At 33.0% G+C, this 12,206-nt stretch overlaps 1 non-coding gene across 1 annotated transcript; it reads right to left on the bottom strand.

Moving 5' to 3' along the window:
• Nucleotides 1–11,716: 11,716 nt before the first annotated feature.
• LOC127253934 (small nucleolar RNA R71) lies at nucleotides 11,717–11,823 on the bottom strand. Its single transcript, XR_007839369.1, has one exon. It is a non-coding gene; the product is annotated as a small nucleolar RNA R71 (small nucleolar RNA).
• Nucleotides 11,824–12,206: the final 383 nt, after the last annotated feature.

Raw genomic sequence — 12,206 nt, 5'->3', positions numbered from 1 at the left:
AGACAAAACATTTGTTTTTTTTTTTTTTTTCACTCAAATTAATCCTTACATTAAAACCACAATTTATTCCTAACATAAATGGCATTATTAATTATAGTGTAACATCTACCCTTTAACACTCGTTATTCTAGTGAAACTCCCATGCATTATATGTTTTTAATATCCACTAACCACCCAATTTAACATCCAATCAAAAATACATTTATGTTTATTCAATAAAACTCCCCCGTAAACTTAAATGCTTCAACTATCCATTATGCGATCATTTTCTAATAATTGTTGAGAAGTTCCTTCGGTAGTGATTTTGTAAATATATTCGCAACTTGATCTTGGCTTGACACATGCATCAATTCCACACTTCCTTCATTCACATGATCTCGGATAAAATGAAAGTGAATACCAATATGCTTACTTCTTTCATGGTTCACCAGATTCTTTGCTAACTCAATCGATGATTTGCTATAAACCTGAATCATAGTTGCACATGGTTGCTTCAATTTTTTCTTGCTCAACAAATTCCTTAGCCATATTGCATGACATACACACCAAGATGCTGCCACATATTCAATTTGACACGTCGAGAGTGTCACGATTGGTTGCTTCTTTGAAAGCCAAGTAAACGCAGTATTTCCCATGAAGAACACATATCTCTCCGTGCTTTTTCGATCATCTATGTCACCACACCAATCACTGTCGGAATACCCAATCAACTTGTAATCATCTTCTTTCGTGTAGAACATGCCAAATGATATTTTTCCTTGAATGTACCGTAGGATTCGCTTCAATGCCTTCCAATGTAAATAACTCGGCTCTTCCATGAACCGATTTACAACACCAATGCTTAATAAAATATCCGGCCTTGTGCATGTGAGATAGCAAAGGTTTCCTATCAAACTCCGGTATCTACTTGCATCAACACGCTCTCCTCTATTAAACTTTGAGAGTTTTATACCCGGTTCCATAGGTGTTGATATTGGGTTTCCATATTGCACTTCTTCAAAATCTCTTTTACATATTTTTCTTGTGATACAAAAGTTCCTGTCTCTACTTGTCAAACCTCCAATCCAAAAAAAATTTTAATCAAACCCAAATTGTCATCTTAAATTCTCTTGCCATCACTTCTTTAAACTCTTTTATCATCTCATCATTGTTACCTATGAAAATAAAGTTATCAATATAAAGAGCAACAAATATTATGTTACCTCCATTTTTCTATGTATAAAGAGCATGCTCATAGGACATTGGTTGAACCCATTATTCTTGAAATATGTATCGATGCGCATATTCCATGCATGTGGTGCTTGTTTCAACCCATAAAGTGCCTTCTTCAATTTTAGAACATTTTTTCCTTTTTCAACTTTCACATATCCAGGTGGTTGCTTGATGCAGACATCATCTTCAATTACACCATTCAAGAATGCCGATTTGACATCCATTTGATATACCGGCCATTTGAATTGAGCAGCTTGTGAAATGAGTAATTAAATTGTCTCCATTCTTGTAACATGAGCAAATACCTCGTCATATTCAATTCATGCCCTTCGATTGTATCCCTTCGCAACAAGTCACGCCTTATACCTTTCTATCTCCCCTTGAGCATTCTTTTTTTTTTTTTTTGAATACCCACTTCACTCCAATGGGCTGATTTTCTTCTAGCAATTCCGTCAACTCTCATGTCTTGTTGCGGTTAATCGCCTCAATCTCCTCGTCCATGGCAAGTTGCCATTTTTTGTCACACATTGCCTCTTCAAAGCTGATATTTTTCAAAATATGCCAAACGACATACAAGGTGTATCTCATTAGTCGAATCATACAATTCTTGCAAGCAGCGAATTCGAGGCTATCGTGGTTCATCTTCATCGTCGACATTTTCAACATGTGTTGGTATGCTTATTGTAGTAGTTGATAATTCTTCCACTCCATGAATAGCCTCCATCGAATCATTCCAATCCCACTCGTTTGCTTTGTCTACTCGCACATCACGGCTCACCATCACCTTCTTGCTTATTGGGCCAGCATCTTATATCCTTTTGTCTTCTCATCATATCCAATGAAAATATACTTTTTTCATTTGTCTTGGGGCTTTATTCTTTGTTGATTTGGTACATGTCCATAAGCTACACTATCAAACACTTTGAGATGAGACACCGTTGGTTTTTGTCCGCTCCACACCTCTTGAGGTGTTTGATCATGTAGTTTTGCATGGCACATTGTACGGCCTTTGCCAAAAACTCATTCAGCATTCTTTTAATTTGAAGTTAATTTTCTTGAGACAATGTTTACATAGAGAATAGAAACGGATTTGACATTTAATCTAAACTTAATTTTATTGAGCCCTGCATCTTCAATTAATTGGAATTGGAATTGCACATTATCATTTAACACCTCTTCTTAATTGGAATAGAAATGGTCTTGCTCGGATCACTCATAAATTGTAACTTAAACTCATAACATATAGAATGTCTACTCGTGTATGAGTGAGATAAATCAATGATCCAACAAGAGTTCGATAAATGCTGGGATCAAAATTTTCAGCACCATCATCCAATTTCAGTTTCCCGTTCAACGCCATAGGTGTTGGCACTGGTTTACAGTTATCCATTCTAATTTTTTTAAGGATGTTAACATCATACTTCTCTTGCAAGATGAAGATGCTCTCATTTTCTTGCTTCACTTGAATGCCCCAAAAAATTTTCATCACCCCAACATCGGTCATCTCAAACTTGTTCATCATAGCTTATTTGAACAATTTCATCATGGCAACACTTGTTCCTACATATATCAAATCATCTACATAAAGGAAAGCAGTCAGAATATCTATATTAATTTTTCTTTATGTAGAGTGATGTTCCATATGGACTTTTCATAAAACCATTCTTCCGAAAATATGCGTCGATTGTGTTGTTCTAGCATCTCGGTGATTTTTTCAACCTTACAGAGCTTTGCGCAATCTGTACATTTTTTCTTCTTTTCCCTTTTTATTCCATATCCTTCATGTTGCTTAACGTATATCTCTTTATCCAATTCTCGATTGAAAACTGTTGTTTTAACGTCAAGTTGGAACACCTTTAATTATAGTTGTGCCGCGATAGCTAGAACAATTCTTACCGTTTCCATCCAAGCAACTGGTGCAAAGGTTTTCGTGTAATCTATCCGAGGTTATTGAGTATAACCTTTTTCCACAAGTCTGGCCTTGCATTTTTGCACGGATCCATCTTCATTGAATTTTATTTTGAAAATCCACTTTAGGCTAATTGCCTTTTTTCGTTATGGTAGATCCATCAACTCCCAAGTTCGATTCTTTCAATTTTTTTTATTTCATCCTCCATTTCATCTCTCTATGTTTCATCTTTTAAAGCATCTTCAAAGGTTTCTGGCTCATTTGCAAGCTATACAATATTAGATGAATTATAAATGTCAATCAATGAATTATACCTTATCGGCTCATCTTCAGAATCAGTTTCTTCTTGCTGGATGTTACTACTTGATGTATCAGAAATGTCTTGAGAGAGCTACTGTGGTAGGAGTGAATGGCTCAATTGGAATTTCTCCCTTTTCATCATCCTCCCATTTTCATGTCGCGCTTTTGTTAAAAATGACATGACATCTCTTGAGAGCACCAATTGTTTTATTTTAGGATTTAACTAGCGATAACCTTTCGATGCATCGCTATATCAAATGAATATCAACTTTTCTCCCTTTGCATCAAACTTTTCCGTATTTTTAGATGGAATTAGAGCATAAACATGCAATAGAAAACTTTTAATTGACTTATAAACTGGTTTCTTCTTGTGCCAAGCTTCATATGGTGTCTTATCTCGAACTGCTTTTGTTGGAGATAAGTTCAGAATATGACTTCCATGTGGACAGTTTCTACCCAAAATTCATTTGGGAGATTTTTATGTGATAGCATGCTTTGCGCCATTTCTTCAATTGTCCTATTTTTCCTTTTTGCAATATCGTTTTGTTGTGGCGTGTGTCAAACTGTGAGCTGCCTACTTTATGCCTTCCTTCTTCCAATATTCCATAAATGAATTAAAAATGCTTTCTCCTTCTTGATCCGTTCTCAAATACTTTATTTCGAAGCCGCTTTGTTTTTTAGAAAATGATTTAAAGTGCATGAATCTATTGAATGCCTCTGATTTCTGCTCAAGGATGTAAACCCAACTCATTCAAATACAATCATCAACGGTGGCGTGGACAAATAGCCACTCAACAATGTGTACATGCCGGGAGAAATCGGAAAATTTAAGGGTAGTCGATATTGTTCAATTTTATCCTTTGAAAGAAATTTTGTTTATATATTGTGGTGCTAATTCTATTTCACTTTGTAGGGTAATGTTGCAGCAATGCTTAATTGTGAGGCAAATTGTAAGAAAACGTGGTTTGAGATAGAGAGACTTTGAAGCCTAGTGATAGAGTTGCAAACAACATGTAAGAATGATGCTAGGTCATCCTCCCAAGGTGTAGATGTTTCGATGAAAGATGTTAGTTTTGAAAATCAAGTGGATAAAAATATAGATAGTACGGGAAAATCCGAACAAATAGGGTAATGCCTTGGAGGTGAATGGCTTTGTTGAACTTGACAGCGTGGGTAAGGATAGCAAGATTGATGTAGATGACTAAAATGATGAATTGTTAGCAAAGACACCTAAAGGATAGCCATGTTAGTGGTGAACACATCGAAGATGTTGTCGGTAAGTTATATATGTGTCTATGTACAATTAACTTTTAAATAACAAACAAATTCTTATATTGAGTGGATTAACGCAAAATATAATTAAAAATGCTTGTAATTCTCTTTTATTATTTGTAGAGGTTAAGCAACGCTGGTAAAAGAAAAAATAGGATTTTTATGCACTGTCAATTGCTGAGAGGGTTCACAATCACAATGACCGCAGGAAAAGGAAAAATGTCATGATTTTACGACATCAAGAAGTAAGAATAAGGTGGGAATAGAAAAGTATCCGAAACTGGTAAAATTCTTGCATGGTTAATGGATTAATTCTATTTTTTGAGATATTTTTTTAAAAAACTAATGTTTGAACAATTTATAGATATGGTGAAAGATAATAAGATGATTGATGTGCATGCCAGACCGATGGGGCTATTTTTAATTCATATCTACGAAAAAAAAAAAAGAAAAACCATGCGAGACATTTGTTAGAATAAAAAAGAACGTCCATTTCTTGATGCCTATCTAGAAAATGATTTGAAAAGGTAACATTTGATAGTATTATTGAACTATGTTCTCTTTTGTTCTTTTGGAAATTATACTGTGTTAATATTTTGTTTATTATTATTATTATTATTATTATTATTATTTAATTAATATTTGGATACATGATTATTATATATGAGCAAAGCCTTTTTTTTGGTTGGATACGTTAAATTTGATGGTATTTTTGTTTGATAAGTCACTTTCAAGAGATGTCATAAATGGTTACTTGTTATTAGACCATCTCCAACCAGTCCAACTACATTTATACAGTTATAACTCTGCAGTTGCTACAATATTTTTACTCAAACCTACCATTCTATTTTTAACTCCAAAAAGAATATTATCCATATATTCTATTTTATATAATATTTTAAATAACTTTTTATTTTACAATTCACACACAACTTTTATTATTATTTACACAATTTTTTATTATTACTTAATAATATATTTATAATATAAATAATTTATTTTTTATTGTTTAAAGAAAATATTTTTTATAAGTTAAATAGAAAAACAAACAAATATTATATTAACTAAAAAATTACAAAGCTAAATTAAAACAAATATTACATTAAATACGAAAATTATATAATGCTAAATTAAAACAAACATTACATTAAATACGAAAAGTATATATGCGATTAATTATCCAAATTACTATATTACCCCATATATGTTCAATCAACTCACTAGGAAGTGATATGTGAGCTTCTCTATTTATAAGTTGCCTGAATCGCTGAAATAATCCTTCACGTTGAACATGTTGGCCTCCTCCCAACTCAACTTCAATAGGCGGTGCTTCAACCCGTTCAATGATTGGAGCACTGAGATCGCGTTCCTCTTCTGTTATCATATTATACATGATGATACAAGTAGTCATTATATTATGCAAAAATATTTTTGGCAAAAACGACGAGGTTCAACAATAATTCCCCAACACGACTGTAGAACACCAAATGCACATTCAACATATTTTCTACACTACTTCTGCATTTATGTAAAAAAAAATTTCTTCGAACCTCGTGGATCATGAATAGTTTGTACAATCATTGACCACTCCAGATAAATATCATTAGCTAAATAATAACCAATATTATTTTATTTCCTTCGGATAACATAGCTTACCGGAGGAGAAATTCCACTAGTGATATTTGAAAATAAATGTGAATTCTCCAAGACGTTGATATCATTGTTGGTTCTTGGTAAACCAAAATATGCATGACAGATCCAAATATCATAATATGCCACTGCTTCTAGAATAATACTTGGTGAACCACTCCAACCTTCATATGCATCTTTCTAGGCAGTTGGGCAATTTTTCAATTCTCAATGCATACAATCTAAATTACCCAACAACCTGGAAAAGCAAGAGATTCGCCAATTTGAAGTCGTCTCGCAATATCATTAGCATTCGGTGATCTAAGATATTGCTTAGAAAAAATTCCACCACAACACGACAAAATCTTTTTACACTCTCAATACAATAATCTTTACAAAACCTTATACGCTCACCAACAACCTAAGCATATCTTGATAATAAGGAAACCATTTATCAAATTTCAATTAATATTATTCTTATTCTTACAAAATTAATTCCAAATTTATTAAGAAACCTAATTTTTGTATATAATTAGCTAAATCATTGCACATGCCTATCTTCATTTTAAGTAACAAAATTCAATGTAATGTTCGAACATCCCTTGATACCTCTAGAAATTATTAAACTTTAATTAATTTAGATGACATAACATCTCATCTTATTAAATTTTTGTTTATATGTAATTTAGTGGAAAAGGTTTTGCATATACCAATACCTGTCTACAAGATCAAACATTATAGAAATTCTCAAATATAGATTGTGACTAGGTTCAAAGCACATAATCAAGCTCATTGGATTGATAAACATATGAACACATTTTCAATGCTTCAAATTATTGGTACAAAGCTAAATTAAACCAACAGTAGGCACCAAAGTATATAACCCTTTAGTTGAAATGACACAAATTTACACTTCAAATGTTTGAAATAAATCCCAAGTTTCAATATTTCCAACCATCAAAACGCTTGCTCTCTTAGTTGGTTCAATCATTCAATCAATTACAACTCAAATATAAATTTAGAAAATAAATAAATTTCAAAATATAATAAAAATACAAAATTTACAATCATTGTGTTGAGTCCCTCAATTATTTATCTAATTTAACTATACCACCACACCAAAATAACTAAATAAATAAATTAGTATTCCTAAATTGTATTGTCTCTTTTAAATCCTTTGACAACCATTGAAATAATAATTTGTAAATTTAATTATCTAAAAAATATCACTGCAATCTTACCTAGGCTATTAAGATTCACATGATTTTTTCAGCAAAAAAACACGTCCGACCAACAACACCAACATTGCCAATGGCGGCTCATCAATAAGAAAAAGTCAAATAAAAATTTAGAATAGAAATAAGTACAAATGAAAGCTCTTTGTACAGATTCAATAATCTGTTTCCACAACATCAAAATAAAATCTATTGTGTGTTTGTTTAGGGGTTTGGATTTTGAGTTTGGATTTGAATAGTAAAAATTTTGAATTTGAATAGTTGTATGATGTGATATAAATAGGTGTTGATAAAGCGATAAAATGAGAACAACAGCGTGTCTAGGAAGATTCACATCACCAATAACTCAAACAACCACAAGTATCGAACAGGTGACGGTAGAACAGAGGCCGGAGTAAAGTGTCCACGAGGTCCTCCTTTCGGATCATAAGTCGATTTGGGGAAAATTAGAAAGGGCAACAAGCGATCAGATTTTTCCTAAGTGTTGGGTCTATTTGTATATATATTATATATATATATATATTGGGAAAGTATTAACATATATTGGAAAAATGTTAACATACTTTTCAAGTTTTATTTTGTAATTTTTTAATTATTTTATATAATTTTTTTAATTTTTATTTATAATTATAATATTGACTCTTTGTTGTGGTTTGATATACGTAACAAATATAAATAGGACAGCAACTCGTTATATTTGTAGTTGTTACGGAATAACTATCGAAATAAATAAGAAAAAAGGTTGACTTATACAATTTTTTTTGTTCCGACAAAAAGCGTAGCAAAAATCATTTTTTGTAACAGAACTATTGTCGCGGATTCAATTTCGCTAGAAAAAAGACATTTTTTTTGGTATTGCACGGTGGCTAATTCTCTTCTAATGTCTCGCTCAATCTTTCGAGCTATGAAATGTGAGTGTAGGTTGTCATGTCTCATCCAATGCTTCCCCCCTTTTATAGACGAGCAAGCTCTTCAATTGCCTTTGATTGCTTATTTACATTTCTTATACCTTCAATCAAGCCTACATTTCTCACCTTCCATCTTCACGCTTATATTTATGCCACCATCTTTTGAAATTACGACTTTCTTTGGCACGCACAATTATTCCTACAATTTCCTCAATCTTTGTTCCCAACAATAGGCATGATTAGCTCAAATTACTTGTACCTACCACCAATTACGACTATACCAAAATTAGTAGAGATCGATCCAAATTATATCTATAAACATATATGCATGATCACATATCACCATATACATAGTATGAATATTAGAAATTAATATTTTAAGTGCAGTAAAAACATCATATAAACACTAAGTTCATATACCTAAATAAAATATACAAATAATACTTTTTTTGTAAGCATCAGATCATCATATAGTTCATATACTTTACTATCGTACGCAAAAATAAGCATATTAAAAAATTAACATATGCGTACATGCTTACAATCATTGTGGCTTAAGCTAATTTCACCCTGCATTTACCAAAAGCAATTAAAATTTATTATGATGAAATGAATCATCCATTGTAAGATCGTTGATTATGTCTCCATCGACCACATGAAGTACACTTTATATACTCTTGTGGGACTTGTGAAAGAAGTCGTTTTTTTCCTTTGACCAGGTTCTGGTCTTACATCAGGTGTATAGATGCATACTTGAGGCATAGTAGTTATCAGATGTATTCCCTCGTGTGTTTCAGAGTTAGGTATAGATTTGATGTTGGCCCCATAAGTTTCTTTATACATTTCCAACCGAAAATATGAGTCATAATACTCATATATATTTTTCTTCAGATTCTCAATACTTGTGCAATCATTTTTGCAATGTAATCTTTTTAGTTGACATGGTTTGCATGAGCATGTTCGGGTGTCCAATTTCACTTGAAATGATTGTACAGCATCTATCACCTCAAAAACGGATGCTTGATGCACATTCATGTGCTGTGAAGCTATATAATTTTTTGTAATCAACTTTTCTGCTTCAGGACACAACAACCCAACCATCTTCATTGATTTTTTCTTTTATTCATGATGTAAGCAATGATGTGACACTTATATAACTGTTTCGGGCTGATTGCGTCTCCATTCTTCATCTCAAACTATCGAATTAAGTAAAAAAATTATTCTTGAATTTTACGAGCCGTTTCGAGTAATTACTTGGTGGGGTTGGTACTTTTAATATCGACATCATATTTGGGTTGAAAGGAGTATAATAAAAGTATTTAATGATATTTTTATAGTGTAACAAATAATTTTAGATATAATATTTTAAATAAAGATCATTATATAATATGATACTCCCTCCGTAGAGCCGAAAAAATTGATTGAGCCGGTCGAGTTGGCTGATAGACATAAATTGCATGCGTTAAATATTCATATTATTTGCTATATTTGGTTGATTTTGATTAGATTCTACCTGATTTGGATATATATTTTTTATTTATGATTTGCAGGAGAAAAATAATAAAATTGATAGAATTTGAGGGAAAAGAGAAAAAAAAAAAAAAAAAGGCCCAAAGCCCAATTGCTACAAAAATTATGGCAAATATAAAGGAAAGAAATACGGGGGAGGCACCACTTTATGCCACTTGCCGAGAAGAACACTGTGCAGAACAGTCCCAGGGAGAAACCGTGCAAGGGCAAGAATGAGAAAGATTCTTCCAAGAAGATTTCGAGTTCTACCCCTACCAACATCATTCTCATGCGATGTTTCTCTTTGTTTCCTTTGTTCTTCCTCCTATGATTAGCGAGTAGTTTACTTTTCTAGTCTAGGAGTGAAAAACAACTTGGTATGGATTTAGGAGATTAGACTTGTTGTGATTTATGATATTTCTTTGGTTCCTTAGTATTTCTGTGGTTTCTGATTTCTTTGAGTTATAATCTTTTATTTGGTTGGGTATTGTGGCCAGGTATTTCAATTGGATTAATGATTAATTGCTAAACTAAATTAGGCGTCCGTAATTGCGTTTTAATTTGGTTCAAGTAGCAACTAGTGGCAGACACCATTAGAAAATCACGAAATCAATTTTAAACAATTTCACATAGTTAATTATTAAATTGAATTAGGCTCTTATAGTTCGCAAGGCGGTTAGGCTAGTAAATTCTTTGTGGTGTCACTAGGGTTTTAGTCTAACTAGGGAAGCAGTTGACGGGCGTACCTAGATTGTCAAAGAAATTAAGGAGGAGTTGGTTATTAGGCGCGTGTCGGTAATTATAACTAATTTATTTAGAAACCAATAAAATTAAATTTGTATCGATGATCAAATCCACTACCCAAGTTGTGAATTTCATTCCTAGACTGGAAACTTATTTTTATTGAACTTATATTTAGTCGTAAAGTGTTTAGTTTGTTATTTTATTTTTATTTCCTATTTCCAAAATCCCCCATTTTATTATATTTATAAATTAAACAATAGAAAAAAAACCTTTTTAATTCCCTGATGAAACGACCCTACTTCATTTATACTATGTTCTTTTTATTGCGGAAGTAGGTTTATTTCATTTATATTTTGCAGCGTGTGAAAAACGCCTGTCAAATTTTGGCACCGTTGCCGGGGAATTCTAATTGGTTCAATTTATCTTTAGTTGTTTTATATTATTTTTAAAAATCTGACTTTTTATGGTTTATGTCGAGATCTGATCGCACAGGAAACTTGATTTTCGACCCCAAAATTGAGAAGACTGCACGTCGATTGAGAAAAGAAACTAGGGAGCGTCACAAAAAAGATTTAGCTTCAGAATCATCTAGCGATTTTAGTTCTAACGAGATCGAGCTAAAAGAAGAGATGGATCAAATGACACTAAGGGAGCTGACAGCTCCTAACTTGACTCAGTAGCATCTCTACATAGCATACCCGACGGTAGACGGTAACAGTGCTTTTGAATTAAAATCAGGACTAATACATTTGTTGCCTTCTTTTCATGGGTTGTCAGGAGAAGAGCCACAAAAGCATCTCAAAATATTTGATGTCGTCTGCACAAGTATGAAGCCACAAGGAGTAACAGAAGATCAAATCAAGCTTCGTGCTTTTCCCTTCTCACTAAAAGACGCTGCAAAAGATTGGCTATTCAATCTACCTGTCGGAAGTGTCACTACATGGACTGACATGAAGAGAAAGTTTCTCGAAAAGTACTTTCCCGCTTCACGAGCTGCGATCATGAGGAAAGAGATATACGGAATGACACAACATATAGAGGAGTCTTTATTTGAATATTGGGACTGCTTTAAATCTTTGCTTATTTGATGTCCCCATCATCAAATCCCCGTGCAATTACTGATTCAATATTTCTATGAATGTTTTACTTCCATCGACAGGAGAATCATAGACGCAGCAAGTGGAGGGGCCTTGATGAACAAAACTCGTAGAGAGACGTGGGACTTATTGAACAATATGGCAATGAACTCACAACAGTTCGGACCAAGAGAAGCAGTAGCAGTTAAAGAAGCAAGCGATGTGAGTTCTATTCAACAACAATTGACTGAACTGACTTCATTTGTTCAACAATTTGTTTCAAGGAAGGCACAAGTTAAGGCTTGCGGGTTCTGTGCAAGTTTGGAACATCCTACTGATATTTGCCCTACTTTGAGTCAAGAAGTAGATGTCAGTGTTGTAGGATTCATCCCAAGAGCATACAACCATTACT

This window comes from Andrographis paniculata, unplaced genomic scaffold, assembly GCF_009805555.1.
Source record: "Andrographis paniculata isolate CXL003 unplaced genomic scaffold, ASM980555v1 Contig51END, whole genome shotgun sequence".
NCBI lineage: Eukaryota > Viridiplantae > Streptophyta > Magnoliopsida > Lamiales > Acanthaceae > Andrographis > Andrographis paniculata.
This window is presented reverse-complemented; position numbering and strand designations above follow the sequence as displayed.